The following is a 21,949-nucleotide window of genomic DNA, read 5'->3' as shown; positions in this document are numbered from 1 at the left end:
CAAACCATCTTGGGCTGTACTGATTTTCAATACTGAAATTCCACTGTAATATCAGAAATGTATGTCTTTATCATATGTCAATCAAAACAAGAGCATTCAGCTAGAAATGATTATTAAGTATATTTGTTTAATAAAAATGAAATCCTTTAAAATTATAAATAAAACTCTCCTAATTCTAAGACTAAACAGACAAGTTATTCCTTGGGAGAAATACACACACACACACACACACACACACACACACACACACGTAAGAAATCAAATTTGTCTTTAATAGAGTATCAATTTAAATTTGTACCTATATAATTTTTTTTTCAAAACTATGGCTAATGTCCTGAATGTTTCAGATCAAATTATGCTTGGTTGGGTTAACAGCTGGGGATTTGTGGACTAGCATCCATGAGTATTTGTGGATCTAATGGATTTATGCCTCATCTTCTCTCAGGTGGGTTGGAGTTACCAGGGAATCCAAGGGACTTTCATGAACCAACAAGCATTAAAAACTGTGAATGAAAATGAAAATATTTATATTTTGAATTTCCATCTTTTTCTTCTCACAATTCTATCTTCAGTGTGCCCTGAAACTTTAAAACTTATTGGGGATATGCTCCAGTTATTATGAAACTACGCAATGCTTCCAAAAACAATTTTTGATGGGTTTCACTGTGACAGTGTATAAGATCTAATATAAGGTAACTGCATTATTAAACTACATGATGCTACAAAAATGAAGTGGATATAATGGCTTGCTATTTCCTAAAATCCACAAGTACCCTAATAAATCTTTTTTTCCAATTTATGTAATTAGAAAGACAAATGAATACATGTCAACAGCAGCGGGATTATCTCATTGCTTAATGTAGCATATTAGCAACCACACATAGCTTGCTTTTGTTGCCAAAAATTCCACTAGTGCTGCCAATGACATTTTCCATTAAAACATCTAGTCGAGCATAAATTACACTAGAGTACTGCACTCCTTTCACAGTTTGCTATGATTAACAGTGAATCCTCACTAATTGCAAATCATTTAGAGCATATTAAGTGGTTTCTGTTAGTGATCCCCATAACCTCAACTGTTCTAGCTATTTCTAGTGCCTTGTCTTGCACTTTTGAGAAGAGGTGGCAGGCCACTAATTTATTCTCAAATCACACACACACACACACACACACACACACACACACACACACACACACACACTATATATATATACATATACATAATAAATACTAGACAATAAACTATAACAACAGAGCAAAAGGAAATAGATACAGTGGCTTCCACCTCAGGGCCGTTCTGGAACATAACCTGCCATTTTTATTCAAAGTTGTAAACTGGTAGCATTAACCAGTGTTAAAATCTGGGCTGGTGAGAGGATTCAGAGGGTAAAGGCACTTCCCTGTAGTTTAACCACACGAGCCTGATCCCCTAAATCAGTAAAGACTCCCCTAGAGTTAATTGTCCTCTGACCTCCACATGCCCATTATGGCAGGCATGAACTCACAATACGTGTCACTACCGCCACAACAACAAAAATTAATGAAATAAGAGGCCATGAATTTGAAAAAAAAATGGGAAGGTTATATGGGAAGGTTTGAAGATAATTATATTATCTCAAAAAAAAAGTAATTTAAAAGAAATCTCAAGTGTTGCTTTCACAATAGTGTGATGGAGAATATGCTTTTCCGAAAGCACAGCCCAGTGAGATGCTATCTGGAAATTGGGACGCTAAGGAGGAAGGGAGAGTGTGGGCATGGCCATATCAAGCTGATGAGTGCATAGCAAGATGCATGGGAAAGGCATAAAGGAGCCTCATGCATCGAGCTTAGTGCCACTCAACAAGAAACACTTGCACATGGTAAGAAGGCGTCATTCACAAAGGGCAGTCTGACTTCCATGGGGTCAGGTGAATAAAATATGAACAATCCGCCACCATTGAGAGAAAGAAAGCTGCAAACCAATACAGGCCTTAGGCTTTGAATTGTTATTCTTTTCCTTACATTTATAAAATTTGGTTTTCAGGCCTTGTCATCATCAGGGAATTTTGTTTTCCCTCATCTTTTTTTCTTGTTCTCTTCCCCATCCACAGTACTCTTTCCCACCTCTCTTATCCTTATTTTTTCATTTTCTTGTTTCTTCTATGTTTTTCCCCCTCATTTTGCCTCATTTGCTTAGTTTCCACATCTGCCCTAAATAAATGTAACTTCATGGTATATCCACAATAGTCTTTCTATTTTCAGTTTTATTTCCATCGATGATACAGGAGTGAATGCTAAGTGGGCGTGTTTCTGTACCTCGTGTATTTTGATGTTATTACAGTCACAGCAGCTCATTTTCTCTTCTTTGAATCATACCAGAAATTGAATCCTCAAAGGTAAGCATCACATAAGAATGTCCCCATTAAGCACGCAGCCTCAGATACTTTGTGGTAGCAACACAAGATGGATAAAGCCACTATGTGTGTAATTTGGTGTACAACACACACACAAAAAAAATTAGGATACTCAATACATGGTTCTAGAACAACTGACTATTTGCATATGAAAATAATAAAATAAATCACTAATTTATATCTTCCACGCATTTAATTAAAGACCTAAATGGAAAAGACACAATTTTAAAGCTTTTGGAGGAAAAAGAAAGGGAGTAAGTTAAGGGCTCCTTAAACAATAGTCATAAAGTTTTAACCCTATAGAGAAGTTTTCAATAATCTTCACCTGGTTTAAGTTTAAAGCTATTTTTCTGTGTAGTAACAAGTCACCTCGGGGTGTCATACACGCAGGGCAAGTACCCTACCAGCTCAGCTGCATCTTCAGCCTCAGTTGTTTTCTTTTCCTCATCCTTAGTATCCATTCCATTCAAAGACCTCTTACCTGTGCTTCTAGAATACATCTGTACCCAGGCATGGCAGTGTGCATCTATAATCTCGGCATCCAGGAAGCTGAGGCAGGAGGACCAGGACTTCAAGATGACCAGCCTGAATTACACAGTAAATGTAAAGCCAATCTGAACCATACACAATCATATTCTTCATTTTAAAAAAGTTAATACTAATTAATTTTATTAAACATGAAAGCAAATTTGCATAGTAAAAAAAGAAAGAAAGAAAAGCCCAGAACTAGATGAAATCTCTATCAAATTCCAAGACCTTAAGGAAGAACTGACATCAGTTTTCTCAAACTGTTCCACAAAACAGAAGGTGGGGAGGAGGGCACTGCTGAAGGGGAGATACTACAGAAAAATAATTGTAAGGCACCCTTATTCATTCTTATTAAGCAACCAGTGCAAATCTCAAGGTCAAAAAGTCCCCCAAAAGCTGGTTTGACTTGACAGTTTTTCAAATTTGTGGTGGTGCAAAGCACCATACGCTCAGAATCAAGAAGCAGCTGTGTTTAGATTGAAAGCAAAGAAGCACTTCATTGGTCTGTAGTGTGGGAGGCTCTGTGAGACAAAAGAAACTCAAGGAAAGATCTCTTGTGCTCTGAGGTACCAGACACTAGCTAAGCAAAACCCAACTTTAAAAAAGTGTTTTGTTTCTGAAAAACTACACAGAAGCTTCAAGCGTATATATTTCAACAATAAAAAGAATTATAAACTCTAAATTGAAATTGTGGGAAATTCAACTCCTCTTTCAGGAACAGGTGTTTATAAAAAGGAATACATAATAGTCCAAGGTAGAACAAGAGTGAACAGATTTGTAGTTGGAAAAGGAGTGTCCTTTAGTGTTTGAGCATCCTTGATTCCGCACTAATTTGTACTGCACTTGATGAGTTGCTGATTACAAAGAAATAGCCACAGTATGTCATGATTAAATCTCTAGTTCTGAGTATGCTGTCACAACCAAGATAATTAACTACAAACCTTCTAAAAGACCTATCCAAAACAAAACCTGAAGCCACTCATTGTTCAGCAGTGCTGATAATGTATACAGTGAATCACTCAGGTAACAGAGACATGGCCTTGTTGTAAGTGAGGCTGACACCATAACTGTGGGCTATGGTGCCAGCGATGGAGGGAGGTCAAGATCAGACCCGCAGAGAGACCAAGAACAGGGACACTCACTTGACCAGAGGATATCAGAGCTAGTGATAAAAAAAGAAAAATCACGAAAAGCTGGGGCTAGGATTTTGTCATTAAGGATGGCTTAGAGATAGCTCTAGGATAGCTATCCATGACAGAGTTGGGCAGTGGTGATGCACACCTTTAATCCCAGCCCTCGGGAGGCAGAGGTAGGTAGATCTCTGTAAGTTTCAAGACTGGCCTGTTCTACAGAGCTAGTTCCAGGATATCCAGAGCTACACAAAGAAACTCTGTCTCAAACATGCATGCGGGCGTGCGCGCATGCGCACACACATACAAACACACACACACACACACTCATGCACACACGCACGCACGCATGCATGCATTGCTGATTTGGTAAGACCTTGCTTCACTGAAATAAGTGGGGGGTTCTATGGCACGCAGGCAGAGGTCAGAGGACAGCTTGCAAGAGTGGTTCTCTTCTGCCACTCGGGTCAGATTTGTCAGTGAGCACTTTTATTCACTGAGCTATCTCACCAGTCCCACCAACTCTCTTTTCTATGGGGTTTCCCGTACCTGCTGACTAGAGTCTTTGAAGTTAAGGGTTACTGCCAAACCACACAATTTTCATTTCACTAGATGGTTCTAATCTTGAGTCCTCCTGAGTCTTCTTTCATCCTTGGAGTTCACTTTCCCACTGTATGCTCCAGAGACAAATGGGATTTAACTGTCATTTAAGAGAGAGAGAGTAGGTGTGTTGGTTGAGTGGGAATGTTGGATTTGCACTGCCTGGATTCAGATCCCACACTTACCATTTATTCTCCATGTAACTTTGTACAATGTCCTTAGACCAATTTCAACTTCATCCCTACATTATCATTAGAAACCTTTAAAAGTTCATCGCTTCAAAGCACATTAAGCTTGGCACCTTCAGGGCACATGACCTAGAATTCCTCCTCCATAAAAAGCTCTGCCTTCTAGACCTCAGGGTGTCCAGACATCCCTTAGATGGAATTCTGATCTTGTTTCCCTTCTCTGCTCCCATCACTCCTTGGGTGATGTTTATCCTACCATGGTCTAATGTGGGGAACAGTGTGATTCATAGTGTAAACTGCCAGGCTGACGGGTCTAGAATCATGTGGGGGATGCGCCTTTGGGCGTGCCTATGAGGAATTATACCAGTTGCCTAATTGACATGGCAAAGAACCCATCTTAACTCTGGGCAGGACCGGTCCCTAGCAGAACATTCTGTACTGTGTTGGTGAGGAAGGTGGGCTGAGTGGTAGTGCGCAGATGTCTGTGGCTCTCTGCTGCTTGTGAACACAATATAACCAACTGCTTCCAGCTCCTGCTGCCTTGACTCCCCTGCTGTGGTGGACTGAGCCCTGCACTGTTAGCTCAGATGAACCTTCTCTCCTTTAGGATGCTCCTGTCAGAGCATTTTATCAGAGAAACAAAAAACGGAGGTAATCCGACAGCCAGCTGGTGGTGAAATCTATTCCTCATCATGCTGGAGAGGTGCTCCTTCAGCTCCTGGGCAGTGGTGAAAGGGGTGGGAGGGATACCTCAAAGAGCTCACGTTTAAGAGAAGGAGACAGGAAGACCCACATTTCACATCCCTCAGGCCGGCACTTTGTCCAAGTTTTATCCATATTTCTTCTTTGTGGGCCAACTGTGCAAAGCTGTTATCCTTCCAGATAGAGATGAGCATTTGTGTAATTACCAAAACAAGGGACTGGAGAGAAAGCAAGCTTGGAAATGCAATAAAGAACTCATTCCTTTACTACTCAGCTATTAAAAACAAGGAATTCCCAAAATCTGTGGACAAATGGATTGAACTAGAAATGATCATAATGAGTGAGTTAACCCAGAAGCAGAAAGAGGCAAATGGTATATACTCACTTATATCTGCACACTAGCCCAAGGGGCATGTCCTATGAAAGTCTTCACTTATCAGGAAAGTGGGACAAAGGGGAGGACATCCTATTGGGACTCTAGGTGAGAGAAGCATGGGAGAATGGGAAAATAGAAGGATCCAGAGGGTCCTAGAAACCTACAAGAAGAACATTATGATGGGCAGATCTGGACCCAGGGGTCTGGCTCAAACTATGGCACCAGCCAAGGACAATACGAGAAGTAAACTTTGAACCCTTACACAGATTTAGCCAATGGACAGGACATTCTCCACAGTTGAGTGGAGAGTAAGGACTGACTTTCACATGAACTCTGGGGCCCCATATTTGACCATGTCCTCTGGATGCGGAGGCCTGGTGGCACTCAGTGGGAGGATAGCAGGCTACCAAGAAGAGACTTGATACCCTATGAGCATATACAGGGGGAGAAGGTCCCCCTCAGTCACAGACATAGGGGAGGGGAGTAAGGAGAAAATGGGAGGGAGGGAGGAATGGGAGGGAGGATACAAGGGATAACAATTGAGATGTAATATGAATAAATTAATAAAACATATTTTAAAAAGAATTCATTCCTTTTTGAAGTATAAACATCGGAAAGTGATTTTGTTTCAAATCCTCAACTGCTGTTCTGTTGTTTCACTCAGGAAACTATGCAGGAGAGAACTGTCTACCTTTGGGTGATCGGAAGACAGAACTTTCAGTTCTGAGGGTCAGGCAGGGACACTCTGCCACCTAGCATATATGTTCAGTTGATGCCATCAATAAGTGGTGATGGTTTTCTCTTCTTTCGTTTTTCATTCTGTAATGTTATTCTACTTCGAGTTTCTATTCTTCTCTGGTACAGAAGGTAGAACTGACGCCTAGTTATCTTGAGGGTGCACCCTTCATGAAACCATGTCATAAGATGACGTGAGTCCTCTTAGGGTTCACACTGAAACTCTAATCTTCTGTACGTCAACATACAGCTGTATTTGCTGACAGGGTCTATAAGGGATGAATTAAGTTAAAAGAAGACCTTTAGAACAATAAACTCTAAAGTGTCTGTTGCATGGTCTTATAAGGAGAAGAAACAATATACAATCTGTGACCCAGCCTACAGTCAGGGAAGGTCTCTGTGAACAAAGATAGGAGCCTCAGAGGAAAACACCCAGTCTCCATTTACCATGAGAAAATGCATTCCTCTTGTTTAATTCCCCAAATCAGTGGGAGCTCGTCATGGCAGCCCAAAATAAATTAATATGGTCCCCTATCCCACCAGATTCAACTGCTGAACCTTGATGGGATGCCCAGATAGAGCTTTCAAACTTAAATAATCTCACAGTAGCCACATCTGCTACACCAAGAAATCCTCTGGAGTGTACTTCCGGTACTCCATGGTCTTAGAGAAGGAGATGAAAACCCTGCTTTACTGAAAATTCTGAATGGCTGCACTCTATGACATGCCCACTCATCTAAGCAGACTGTGATTAAGATTTTGCTAGTGTTCTTCTCCCTTCTGATTTTATATCTTCCTTTTTCTTCCAATAGGACATCAAAGAACCATTCAGCGAATCAGGGTCCTGAGTGTATAGAGGGCAGCCAGTGGTGTGTGCTTGTTTCCTTGGGCTGCTGTGACTAAGTGCCACAGATCGGTCCGTTTTAGACAACAGAAGCTTACTCGCTGACATCCGGTGTCAGTTGGGCCATGCCCTCTGGGAGAAGCGCAAAGAATCTAGTCCACACATGCCAAAATCCTTTCCATTGGTTGTGCGCTGGTTTGAGTAGGAATGGCCCCATAAGCTCATAGATTTGAATGCTTGCTCATTACAGAGTGGTACTACTTGACAGGAATTAGGAGGTGTGACCTTGTTGGACTCTCTCTCTCTCTCTCTCTCTCTCTCTCTCTCTCTCTCTCTCTCTCTCTCCCTCCCTCCCTCCCTCCCTCCCTCTCTCTCTCTCTCTCTCTCTCTCTCTCTCTCTCTCTCTCTCCAGTCTACCAATCCAGATGTAGACATCTCAGCTACTTCTCCAGCCCAGGCCTGACTGTGTGACACTATGTTCCCAACCATGATGATGATGATGATGGACTAAACTTCTGCATCTATAATCCAACTCAATTCAATGTTTTCCTTTATAAGAGTTGTCTCTTTGCAGCAATGGAACCCTCACTAAGACCATCTGTAAGTATGACTGGGTATCTTCTAATTTTAAGATGACCTTTCCTTGAAGTAACATCTATATTTATCAGCAGATGTCAAGGCTCCTAGGAAATCTTACATGAAAGGCATCTGTTACTAAGCATACACTAAGGCTTATTTGTTGCACACACTGAAGGGCTGTCACTAGTTTCCATTTTCAAAAGATTCTGTTCAAGCTAAGTTATGGTTTGCCTCTTGAATTTTATTGCCGGGTCTGCTGCTTGCTCAGCTTGAAGATGCCCTCTCTCCCATTACCCATTTCTATTTACTGTCTGGGCCAGCTTACAGGCAGTCCCTGTATTAATAGTGGGTTAGCTATTTTCCTCATTGTTTGACAGAAAAACCTGAGAAAAAATTACTTAAAGAAGAAAATCATGAAGAATGTACAAATACCAACAGGAAAGCAGAAAGCTCATTGTATATGATAAAAAGAATTAACCAGAATTTCAGCAACTCTTCAGTGTCACTGGTTATCAGGGAAAAACAAATTTAAAGCAGAGATTACATCTTTGCACTACATCAGTTTAGCAAAATATTTAACCCAGTCAGTTCCAACAAGCATGAGAAACAGGAAGTAGTGTATGCTGGTTTAACAACAGAAGAGAAGATAACCCAGGAATGTGGATCAGATACATAGTCTACCTGCACTGGCTCTCCACAGCCAGATGTTTCAGGCATGTCTAGAAGTCTATGGGGGTTTCGCTTAGTGCTGTTCATCTAAATTTGAAACAAATTTACTAAATTACTGCCTATAAATGTGCAGTAATGAAACCCTTTGAGCTTTGACATAGCCTTGCCTGGGCATTCTACTCCTTGTGGCATGATCTTACAAAATGTTTTAGTTGCATTCTCAACATCTGTAATACATACTTTGGGAAAAGGTGACTCAGGGGAGAAAGGATTTATTCTGACTTGCAGTCCAAGCTACAGGAGTCATGATGGGGAACCAAGGCAGCAGGATCTTGAAGCGGCTGGTTCCGTTACACCTGTCGTCAAGAAGCAAGGAGCAATGGACGCGCTCTGTTGCTCACCTCCCTCTCACCATGTATACAGTCCAGCATCCCTGTGCTGGGAATGGCACTACTTTGCAATTAGAAGGGATCTTCTACATCAATAAGGTAATCGAGATCCTTCCCCACCCGCATGCCCAGAGGCTCATCTACCAGAAGATTCCAGATTCTGCTAAGGTGACAACGCTGAAAAGCCCCTACTTCAAACTTGGAATTAAAATTATGGGGTATGGGGTGGATGTAGTCAGGAGAATCCAGTTGGGAGTGCCTAGTGTATGCAATTCCCATCCTACTGTTACTTAACCTGTGTACATACTGTGCCACAGAATTTTATGTGGCTGGCATTTCTCAGTGCTTGCTGTCACTCTTAACACTCACAGCCGAGGCCTGTTCCAGTTCCACATACATGTGTGCATACTCTCCTCACAGCTTCCCACAGGTTGATCGGTTTAGGATATGGTTTTCCACTCTCCACAAAGCCATGTCCTTTGAAACAACTTTGATTTTCGGCCTGCTGCACCTTTTTCTTAGAATGCCTCCTCCTCTCCTTTGTTCACTGCGGGAGGTAAATGACATTATCTTTTAATACATTTTTTACTCCCAACAGATGGTGAGTCATTTCCCCTCCTGACAGTACAGTCTGATTAGCCAACTCTTCCTGTTTTCTTCAAATCACGTAGAACTTACTCACAGGGCTTCCGCTGTCTGTCCTGTGCTCTGGATCCAGAGTTAGTGGCTCTAACTTCTCTCTTCTATTCTGGCAAATTATAGGTGCTCACCAAATAGTTCACTCTTTTTAAAACAATAAAGAGCGAAGGGTCTTAATATGCGGCTCAGGTTGGCTTGCACTCAACACTCCTGCCTTAGCTCCTTCAGTACTGAGAACCCTAACAATTGTGTCTTCATGGCCATCTTCAAATTATTTAATCTTTGTGAACAAATATGGAAATGCAAAACTGACTGGGAGGTGTAAAGCATATTATGAAGCTCTTTGTTGCACGACATGAAGTCATCCCTAGTTTCTGTGAAATAATTGAGAAACACATAGAGCAATATGCTTAGGATACTGAAAGGATGATCACATGGAAAACCAAATGTCAGAGACCAGAATTCTTTGCCCCACCCCCAATGAGTAATATAAAAGATAAATGATAATATTCTTAGTCAGAAGACAGACACTTTTAAAAGGTCAGAGATCTGGTACATTCCAGCAGACAATTATCTTTTAAAATGATAGCTTCAAAATATTTTTAATAAAGGGTAGGCTTTTCTTTTTGAGTATCGGAAATAGCAAAATTAAAAACAAGCAAAAGGAAAAAAAGTATTCCAGGGGAGCAAAGCAATGTTACCATTTAGTGCCTGGAGATACCTCAATCCCATCTGAAATAGAGAGGATAATTCTCCCAATACCAAAAAGCCAGTGGTTGCCACTCATGAAAGCAGGCATTTCTGAGAGTCTACACATACACAGTAATATGACTGGCACCTAGCTCATCATAAATGATCAATTTCATAATGCAGAAAGCTGAAAAATTTCACTTCTGGTGGGATTTAAGTCAGTGCCCCCACTGTGGATATCAGTACAAACTTACATCAGAAACTAAAAACAGAAGTACCATATGATTCAGGCATACCACTGGAGGGATCTCCTGCACACTGATGATGTTCGTGGTTATTCAACGCATCACAATAGCCAAGATGTGATACTAGCCTCAAGTCCACAGGTGGGTGGGAAATGATATGTATGTGTACACACACACACTGGAGTTTTATATGACTGACAAGAATAATTAAATTTTACCAGCAAATGCTGGAGGCAAATATAAGCAAAATGCGTGATATCAAAACACACGCTAATTTGCATGCTGATTTAAAATATAAACTGGAAATTAAAAATCAAAAACCCCTTATTATAAGCAACTTAAGAGCAAAATTAAAGCCTGAAGATTTGCTATAGAGAAGAACTTGCACTTTAATGTGCATTTATTGAAGCAATTAAAACGTGGGAAAGTCCCCTACTACTTCTATGAGAGCTGAATTTGAACACTCTTTTCATAGGAACCTATTAATATGACACGTTTGTTTCAAAACAATGCACTTTGTGAATTAATATAATTCTAACCAAAGACAGCCCATGAGTTATGAAACACAGCACCTGAGGACGCTTGCCTGTCTGCCCCCCATCCTTTCGCCAACATAGGCTTCTGTGCTGAGCAGAAATGAGAAGAAATGCCATAAATAAGGTCCACTGTTCTCCACTGACTTTCCCGACATCTTTTCAGTTGCATCTTTATATCACGGTAGACATTTGCTATAAGTCAAAACCCAGGCACAAGCTGTGCTTCCTAGCATGAGCTGGGCATCTGCAGCATCACACTGCGTAGCAAAAGCCTCATAAAGTGAACCTCCGCTGCTGCTCTTCAGGGCTTCAGTCCATGGGCCCTCAGAACAGCATCTGCACTTCTAGCTTGTTTATAGCCTCCCTGTGAAAGCCAACAGTAGCCAGAGGGAACCAGATTTATTTTGTTTTTAGTAGAAGACGTGAAAACAGGTTCGCCAAAATTCACAGACCGCAACTAGAGAGGTGACTAGGAATGAGTTTCAATTATTCTTCATTGTCTTGTCAAACCTTAGCTATGAGTGAACGTACCCAAGGATATTTTCTCTTTTTCTTTCTGTCGTTCATTTGTCTGCTTGCTTACTTTAATTTTGCCATCTGAGAATCATAGACAGCAAATCAGTTCGAGCCACCAATCTGAGCTACAGGGTTAGTTCCTAACATTTGTTCTAGAGTGTCCCTAACAGCGGTGGCCATGAGTAATTGATGCAACTGCTTATGTGTCCAGAGCCTCCTACAGGTGCACTGGAATTGACTCTTTGAGATGTGACATACAAAACAACCTGCCTCCGTGCTGCACAGTGGTGCACTGACACTAGCAAAGTGGGAGATGAGCTCCCGCGTGGATCATTGAGTACTCTACCACGCCAAAACCCGTTCTGGGGCTACAAACAACATCCTGAGCAATGTGTTCCATAGACACATTAAAAGAATGTCCTGGGGGCTAAGAAAACCAAACATAACGAATCTTTCCCTGGTGTTGTACAACTTTCTGTCACTTGATAAACTCTGCCTGTGCACATTACGATAGCAAAAACACTGAAATGTGAAATATGCAAAAAAAAAAAAAAAAAAAAAACCAAAAACCTAACATGCCATAACTTATCTATAATTACTTTGTGTTAGATTTACTGATTCCTTCTTATGAAAAATTTGTCTTGGTTGGAGGTCAGAAGAGAATGAATCTGGTTATTTTTATTCTTCAATACTATTGTTTCCTCAGGTCAAAAAATATAGACAGTTGATATTTTTAACCTTTATTATTAGTGTGTGTGTGTGTGTATGTGTGTGTGAGAGAGAGAGAGACAGAGAGAGAGAGAGACAGAGAGAGAGAGAGACAGAGAGAGGTGAGAGAGAGAGATGAAAGAGAGAGAGAGAGACAGAGAGCATGCATATACCATGGTAAGCACATGGAGGTCAGAGGGCAACCCTCAGTAGTTGGTGCTTTTCTTCCACCATATGGACCCAAGGATTAATTAAAGTCACCAGACTTGGCAGCAATTGCCCTCTCACTGGCTCCACAGGTGCTAATAGTCAAGTTGATGTTTAACTGCTTCAGCCCCACTGCATTCAGACTGTTCCAGATGTGTTTCATACCTGCTGAGATATAAAGCCCTAATAGGATTTTACATTATATTCTAAGATGGTGCCAATTTTGAATGACAATTTTAGAATGGTTTTTCCCTATCTTTCTGTTACAGAAGCACCTACAGCACAAATTATTAAGTAAAATACATGCTTTGCTACCTTTATTTCAGGAATGTGTTTTCATTTTTCTGGATATGTACATAAATACCAAATATTCAAATCTGTTTTCATACTACTTACAATTATTGTTTCCCTTTTCTAAAAATGGATAAGTGATTTTTTTTCTACATTTTTCAGTAGATACAACCAGAAATTCTGGATGTATGCATAACAAACAAGAAATACTATGGGCCCTTTATTAAGTAAAGGGGCTGGGAGCCAAGCCTGACACACTAAATTTAATACCCAGAAGCCATATGGTGGGAAGAGAAAGCCATTCTCTTCTGCGCTCTCCATGTCTAGGCACACACAGAGAACACACAAGAAAATATACAGGAAACAATTTGCTAAAAAGACTAGAAGACGAAGTTGCAGGCTACTTAGGGAAATTGCAATTTGGGACTAAACATGTGATGAATTTTCTGGGGCTTCTTTTTGTTTCATATATTCCATATTTGGATCTGGGAAAGCTAGCAACCCAGAAACATCATTGGGCAGAGTCAGGGGGAAAAGCTAAAATATCATTCTTTGACCAGCCAAAAAAATCAAAAAAGGGGCAGCTGAGACAAGTCAAGACAAGACGAGACGAGACAAGGAAAAAAAAAAAAAAAAAAAACTTTAAAAAAACTACTTTACTGCAAGTAAAACATAGAAGAAACCTACATCAAGGTGTAGATTCAGGCTCCCTCCATCCAATGGTGACAAAATAGCCTCTGTCCTGTACTGCCACCATGTACAAAAAGAGGCCTACAGCAAAGTCAAGACTCTTTCTATCACTCAGTACCAGTGAAGCTAGTCCTGCCTAACCCTTCTTCAGTGGTAAAACGCCCTTGCCTACCCAGCCTGTGTGGTATCAGAGAGACCCGGTAAAGAGCCAGAACCTCCACACTGTCTAGTCTCAACAGTCCTTGAGAGAAGGCGCAAACACACTTGAAGCAAACTTACAACTAGTGTAGGCAAAGAAATAGAGGCTATCAGGAAACAACTGGAAATTTGGAGAATTGTAAAAGGGCCAACTTTAGAATGAGGGTGGGCGGGACAGAAGATGGGTTCAATGGGCATGGACGATAAGAGATCTTCCACTCTGAACAGCGGAGAGAAAGTAAGTGGGGATGTGTGGAAGAAGAGTCTTGCATGCTCCTGGGAGTCAGAAAACAGCTACCATTTGTGTCATTAGGACAGCAGAAGGAGAGGAAGAGTTTGGGGCTGGAATAAAAGAAGTCATGACTAAAGGTTCCCAATTTAAAGGTCTGCAAACTCTTTGCTGTTACATGACAAATAACTGATTGGGACTTGATTGTGTCAGTTTGATCTGCTTTTGTTGACTAAGCCTGGCTTAGTCAGAATGTTCCTAAGAGTTGTTCTTGTGACTTATAATGACTCAAGACAGCCTATATTTATTGCAAAGAAGATAACACATTCTTGACAATAATATTCTGATAGACATTTGAATGGACTGAGATAAGAAAAATTTAAACAAATAAAACAAAATAATGCAGAGTAATTACCTAGAGACAGTATAGTTTGACACATGTTAAAGAAAAGCCCAGATTGAAATGTTGATGAAATAAATACAATATTTTTATATCTACAGTCTTAGACATTTCTAAATAGTTATCTATTCTACGGGGCACATATTGGATGCTGAAATAGTTCACTGAAGACTTATGAAAAAGAAGACTGATAAGCCACTAATGATGGTACAAATGCTCAAAAGATGGTCAGAACGATTTTTATTTTATTTACTTTATGTATTTTGGTGTTTTGCCTACATGTGTGTCTGTGTACAATGTGTATGCCAGGTGCCTGTGGAAGTCAGAAAAGAGCTTACAGAAAGCTATGAGCTGCCATGTGGGTGCTGGGAATCAAACCCAGTCCCCTGAAAGTATTCTACTGAGCCATCTAGTTAGCTCCAAGATAGGGTCTTAGGCACTTAGAGTAGTTCTTTTAATCTTTAAAACAGCTCTATGACATAAACTATTATTATCCCATTTTATGAATGAGTAAAGTGAAGCTGAGGGCTAAAGATTCTTGCCCATAATCATGTGTCTGTTAAGGGGTAGACCTAGTAATTCAGGCAATTGGTAAGTTGTACTCTGTCTTAAAGAAGGAAAGTGTAATACCGGAGAACACTTCACTTGTAAAGACACAATAACATTAACATAGCAGTGTTAAGATATAACAACAACAACCAAAACCTATTGCAGGTGTTTTATACCAAGCTAATTGAAACCATGCTTGCAAATGTGATAACCTAGTAATGTCAGCTATTGGACTACACAATAGCAAGAAGATAAAAGCTTTCTTACCTTGACCCTCAGATCTTTACCTGGTAAAATGCACTAGAAATTCAGATTGTAACAAAGAACAAAGGAGTTCCCCCAAATAATCATTGCTCATTTCTAGACTGATGGAAGAAAGTGACCGAGGCCCTCTCTTTTGGTAGAATCTCAATTAGTGATTGTAGCTTTGCCTTGTGTGGCTGTTACGTCATTCTGGTACAAGAAGAAACATCTACTCCAAGAGCGTTCCTATGCAGGAGCATGCACACTTGGGGGCTAGCATTGCACTGCCGGGATGTTCTTGACACCAGTGACAGAGTCTGGTTATTTTCCAGACAGTAGTGTTACCCAAGCCCTCGAGAGTTCAGAATATTCATGACTTCATAACCCTCTGCATATGATTTCTTTTTATCCTCTAGTCCTTAGTAACATGCACATGAATAACAGAAATGGAACGTGCTACATCTCTGTGATACAGATTCCTTCAATTAGGGTAATTTTAGAAGAGGGACTTCAGTGAAAATGATGACATGCCATGGTTCAATGTAAAATGTCTCCCAGAAGCTAATAGAAAAATTGGAGCCTTTCCCAAGAGGCTGTCAAATCTTAGTGTCAAAGGGTGCTTTGTTTTCTGTGTAAGATCAGCAGCATGTGCACCAGATTTATTGAACTAGAGGACAATTTTCCAAGAAAGAGGCAGCAAGAAGAATAAATATACAGAATAAACTAATTATAAATAAGGTTTTCTAAATTAAAATGCACTGTATCACTTTGAGTCCTGTATTATGATTACACAAAAGTTGTTTTGCCCATGAACAAAGTGGAAATTAATGACAGCAATATTGATTTATCAAAAATGGATAATGTGGATAAATCATTTCTTTATTCCTGAAGCATTTATTGAACATTTTATCTTGTGTCCTCAGAAGCTCATTGCAAGAAGACTAAAGTGATTTAAGAAAAAAAAAATATTAACGTGGCAATCTCTGTGAAAAAATAAGTGTAAAAGTACCACTTGCATGCAAATAAGGAAGATTTCATTCTGTTGAGTTGTAAAGAAAACAATAAAGAATACAGGGCACTTGAGGTGGGCCTTATTGAAGTCTGCTAATTAAGCAAATTATAGACAGGAATGCTTTTGGCAGATGTGACAACATGGGGGAAACAACATAAAGGTGTTAACATCTTTGGATTGTTTTTGTAATTACAAAGGATAATCTAATATTGCATGGGGGTGCTTCTGAGCTGTGGAAGAGGAAGGAAATGAAAATGGCCATGTACGTTTGGGGCAAGCATTAAATGGAACTTAGGGTGCTCTACTGAGCAATACGAAGTCAGCCCTTGCTCCAGTCGTTGAAAAGGTCATGCAGAACAACACAGAGCAACAGAGAGACTCAATACTCAGTTCATGAGTCAAATCTGACCCATTACAGGGTTTTCTGAAACCTGCGAGCCAAGAGGGGTTCAGTGGACCATCATGCAATGATATAGCACCTGCCTCAGAGGTGTTGGAGTTGAGTGAGTGGCCGGGTACAAAGAGCTTTGGCTGCAGTATTACTGGTGTCCCTAACCCAAGGAAAAAAATCTGGCTCCAGACTGCTTTTTATTGTTCATCCCAATGCATTCTACTTTCCTTGTCTTCTCTCCCACTAGACTGTATACCTTATTAGGATAAACGGTCCTCTCCTCTGAACACCAATACTCCTTGGAAACAAATATATGGTTTAAGTTTATTTCATGATACTACTCTGAATTAATAATGGATGGGTGGTCAATTAAGTGATGGACGGATGGGTGGGTACATCTTTACTGAATCACACATTACCAAATATGTGAAGAGTTGCAGCAAGCATATGAAATAACTGGTGGTGGAAAACGGCTTACTCCTCTCGGTACTCAGTACAGACCATGAAACAGACACAAACAGCGTAATGCAAGTTAGGAAAGAAAGACACAAATCAGAAAGTTACAATAAGGGCTAGGGCTAGGAAGTATAGAAAGCAAGGACAATTAGCTTAGACTTAATAAGCACCAGCTTCATTCATTCCTTTGGTCACCAGCAAACATGAATTAAGTACTTAGGGTGACCTGGATATATGTTAGAAATAAAACGAAGGACAGCATTTTGAATTTTTGATTGCTAAAAACAAGACAAAACTGGTATTTTCCAACAGCCAAGAGGGTATTTCTTTCTGATGACGTCTAAAAATAGAAATGCTGGTGTCTCCGTGGTTTTCAACAGGCTACATTAGTGAGAAGTTCTCCTGGGAACTTGTTGATATTCTTTTATTGCAGTTCTGGGGAAACCTTAAATACTGGCAAAATGCTGGATTCACCGACTGTGTAGATAAAGGCCTTGCTACTAATTTTCAACATGAAAAGCAGAGATGATGTCAGAAGGATAGAAAACATGGAGACACACTAGCTCCTACAAGGGGATAAGATATGGCTTTAGCTCTCAGAGGATCTACAGGACCTCAATGGGCACCTGGAATCAGACTTGTTCTAGGCAGGAAGGTAAGAATGTAGAAATCTAATCTTAGATCACATAGGGTCTTCTTTTCCTCTAATTAAAAGAAGAAAACAGTTGGTCAGAAGGAAATATAATGTATATATATATGATTGCATTTGGCTCTTAATTTGCAGTTGGTAATGAAGTGGCACGTTTTAACTTTATAATATTATTTTAATTCCAAAAAGTTCCATCATCAAGCACCATTTATGATCTTAATCTAGAATGTATTTTAAAATATTTCACTGAAAGTAACTTGTTTAATCAAATTATGATCACAAAGAATCTTGTCTTTCCATTAACCTAAAGATAATAAAAAGATACTTGCATAAATGAGTTGGAAATGTAATATAATAACAACAGAAATATTACATTCACACAAGTATGCATTGGTGATTTTAAAATTATTTGCGTAAATGTAATTTTTAACAATGCTCCAAGTTGTTTCTTTGTTTCTCAAAATTCTCACAAGAATATCTAGACAAGACTACTAGGCACTAGATTATTTTGAAGCTACAAAACTATGTGTTTTCATTTCCAGAGCACCTATTGAGAGCTAACATGTCAGAAGTGCCTCTCTTCTCACTATAATATTTTCTAGGTATACACAGTCCCCAAAGTAAAACAAATTATCACTAGTGATTAATCAGATAATTCAAATTTCATTGAACTACACTTTTTAACTCAAGACATGAAATATAGTCCAGCTGGTAGATCACTTGCCAAGCATAAACAAAGCCCTGGGTTTAAACCACAAAACTATATAAAACTGGGTATAGCACAGCATGCCTCTAATTCCAGCCACTAGAACATAGAGGTGGGACAATCAGAAGTTCAAAGTCATAGTTGGCTGCACATACACTACAATTTGGAATACAGGAGGTCCTGTATCAAAAGACTATGCCTTTGGGGGGGAAATATTACACCCATGTAAGGTTGCCAAATAAAATCTAGCATGAGGCATGAGATACCTCCCTTTCAGTTGGTAGATAGGGGAACTGAGATACCCCATGCAATGCAGGTTATTGCCACTGTTCTTGATGGCCTACCATAACCTGATTATAAGATCCTATTGCTTAAAGTCACCACATGACTTGGTCACAAGACTTAAAGAAATCAAGTGAGCACTGACTTAGGATCTTCCTCTTTGTTGACTAGCTTTCTCAGTACCAGAAGTTTCTTGCAGACTACTGGAGGAGAAAAAAATCATCAATACATGCTTATCCAGCTATGAGCTCTGTGAGATTATAATGACCAGCTAGGCAAAACACACATATGGGTGAGATAGAAGCATGAATGTTATGTTGGTAATCAACCACTATGTGGTTTGACTTAAAGCATGCTCTACAAGGGGGTAGCTCATGCCTGGTACGATAAAACCTGGCAAGAACCCGTGGCTGGGAGCTCATGGGCCCTGGGCTGAGGCTACTACTATTATTGGGTTAAATAGACATAGTACAAGTTTCTTCTAAATAGGAAGTTCTCAGTCCTCATCAGAGAAGTTTCTTTGTGCAGTAAACAGCTGGGAGTACTTGAGACTCGCAACTGGTCAAAGTTTAGAGAACAGGTATCTGTGGAGTGCTCAGCCACAAATGAAATATCTATATCACACAGCTCTCTGCAAAGCTCAGGGACCATAGTTGAGAAGGAGGCAGAAAGCTGTTAAGAGCCAGAGGTTGGAGTGGAGGCATGTCTAAAAGACAAAACAGTGTCTTCTGTACACTACGGGACTGATGTACTCATCTGCTTGTGGAGGTTGTGAATGGTGCACAAGATCAAGGCAGTTAATGTCCCAGCATGGGGGGGGTGTGGCACATGGGACCCACCTGTAACTGAGAAGCTATTGATAGTTGATAGCTTCTAGGGGTGGGACAGTTAGTTTTCTTTAGAGGTATGGCCTCTGGCAGATGGATTTTCAAGTAGATGGCCCCACACCTGTGCAAACATGGCTCAAACTAATTGGAACTCAACTGGTTATTGGTTAAAAGAGATCGTGAAATTGAGAGCAGAACATGGCTGTAGAATCCTGGAGGAGTTGGGAGAGTTTTAGATGAATGCGTCCAAAATGCATTATGTGCATATATGACACTCTCAAAGAATACATTTTTAATATTACGTTAAGAGAAAAATAATGGAGAAATTAATTAAATTAATTGCTTCTGATAGTGTTCTAATATCAAGCAATAAAATCATGTAATGGTCCTAAAACACAATTAGAGACTGGAAAGCATATACATTCATACTCAAGAACAGTTAATCTATTAATATTTGACAAATTCATATCTAGAGTTTCTTTGCTTTGTATGTTTACGTAAATGTGCAGGTTTGTGTGTACATGTTAATGTGTGTGCAGGTACAGGTAAGGAGATTGTATGTGGATGGGTCCATTGGATGTGAATGCAAAAAAGACATTCTCAGATGAGACGTTCTTTCTTCTTTCTTTTTTCCTTTTTCCTTTCCTTCCTTCCTTCCTTTCTCTTTTTCTTTTTGAGAGCTGGCCTCTCACTGACCTGGGGCACGTTCCCAGGCCTGTCTGGACTCTACCAGGGTAGAAATACACACACACACACACACACACACACACACACACACACACACACACACACACACATAGTCACCATTGGCTTTTAAAGTGATTTCTCAGGTCATTCTCAGGTCACTGTGCTTGAGAGGCAAGAACATTACCAACTGTGCCACCTCCAGAGGCCCTTTAACAAATATTCATTTAAACTGCATAAAGCATTTGACCCACTTTGTTAGTTACCGACAGCCGAGGAAGCTGTGCCCTCTACAGCACGCTAATCAAGCTCAGTTATCTTCCTTCTGTTACATCACAGGGGAGAGCAGTATTTTCAGAAGCTGGTAATAAAGGAAGATATGGGCTTGAGTAGGCAAACAAATGAATGTAACTGTGATTGTACAAAAATCTATAATTGGAAAAAAATCTGTCCCAAAAAGGCATCCTCATCATTTTGTGTTTCATATTCTAACTAATATGGCCTGTGATAAGAAAGGCCATTGTTCCACAGCAGGGAAATATTGCCAGTAAAAACAAATCATAATGTTGGTTAAAGGGAGACGGTGAATGTAAAGACCAAACAGAACGCCAAAGGCGATATGAAAACGTGAAGGAGTTAAGAAAGACAATGATTATTATTTTTTTCATTTGTGTTTGTGCATGTACTTATGCCATGTGTGTATGTGTATGTGTCTGTGTGTGTCCATGTATGTGTGTGCACATGCACACGTGCGTGCATGCACTTGTGTGAGCGCATGCCCGTGGAGTCCTGAAGAGAGTGTCAGATCCCCTGGAGATAGAGTTATAGACAGTTAGTTATGAGCCATCCAACATGGGTGCTGCAAACCAAGCTAGGTCCTCTGGAAGAGCAGGAACTCCTCTTAACATCTTCCTTTTAAATAGCAAACACATTTTATTGTACATATAAATCTTAGTAACCACAAAATATGAAAAACTAGTTTCTCCTTATAATAGAAAAACAGTGGTTTTCCTTAATTTTTTTCATGAGGATACAAAATTAATCATACCATACAATATGTTGGCAATTCTCATTTGACTACATTTGAGTGGTTTTGTACAGACTATACAATTAAATCTATTGAATTAATAGAGTGGCATCTTCCTGGTGTCCATACAACATATGGATTGCTTTATCTTCAAATCAATAGATTCTCAAGATTGGCAGGTAAGGCAAGCATTTGCCTAAATGTGAGTAGGAAGACAAATCACACTAAGAAAGTGTGTCCCAAGCAATATATTGTTTTGCATTACTGTTCAATTTTTGTAGATAAAAAAGGCCTCCATTGAAAGTAATAAATTAGAAAAAAAAAAGCCCATAACTACATTATTGCCAAATAGAGAAGACTTAAGAGGTAAATAATGGCAGTACTTTAAAAGTGGTCTTTTGTCTTCAAAGTGCTTAAGATAGATGTATTCAAGAAAAACTTGAGGCTGGTGCTGAAGTGCCAGGAATACAGCAAACAAAACAAGTTAATCTTTAAAGGGTCTCATCACTGCGAAGTCTGTCTTAGGCAGCACCTTGCAGAGAAATGAAAGCTGAAGTTGCACTTCCAGGAAAAATACGTTAGTAGCACACAATCTCTCATCAGCCAACACCGGAGACCAATCTAAGCCCATGTTTCCTGCA

The sequence above is a fragment of the Acomys russatus genome, chromosome 20 (assembly GCF_903995435.1).
Source record: "Acomys russatus chromosome 20, mAcoRus1.1, whole genome shotgun sequence".
NCBI classification, from domain to species: domain Eukaryota; kingdom Metazoa; phylum Chordata; class Mammalia; order Rodentia; family Muridae; genus Acomys; species Acomys russatus.
This window is presented reverse-complemented; position numbering follows the sequence as displayed.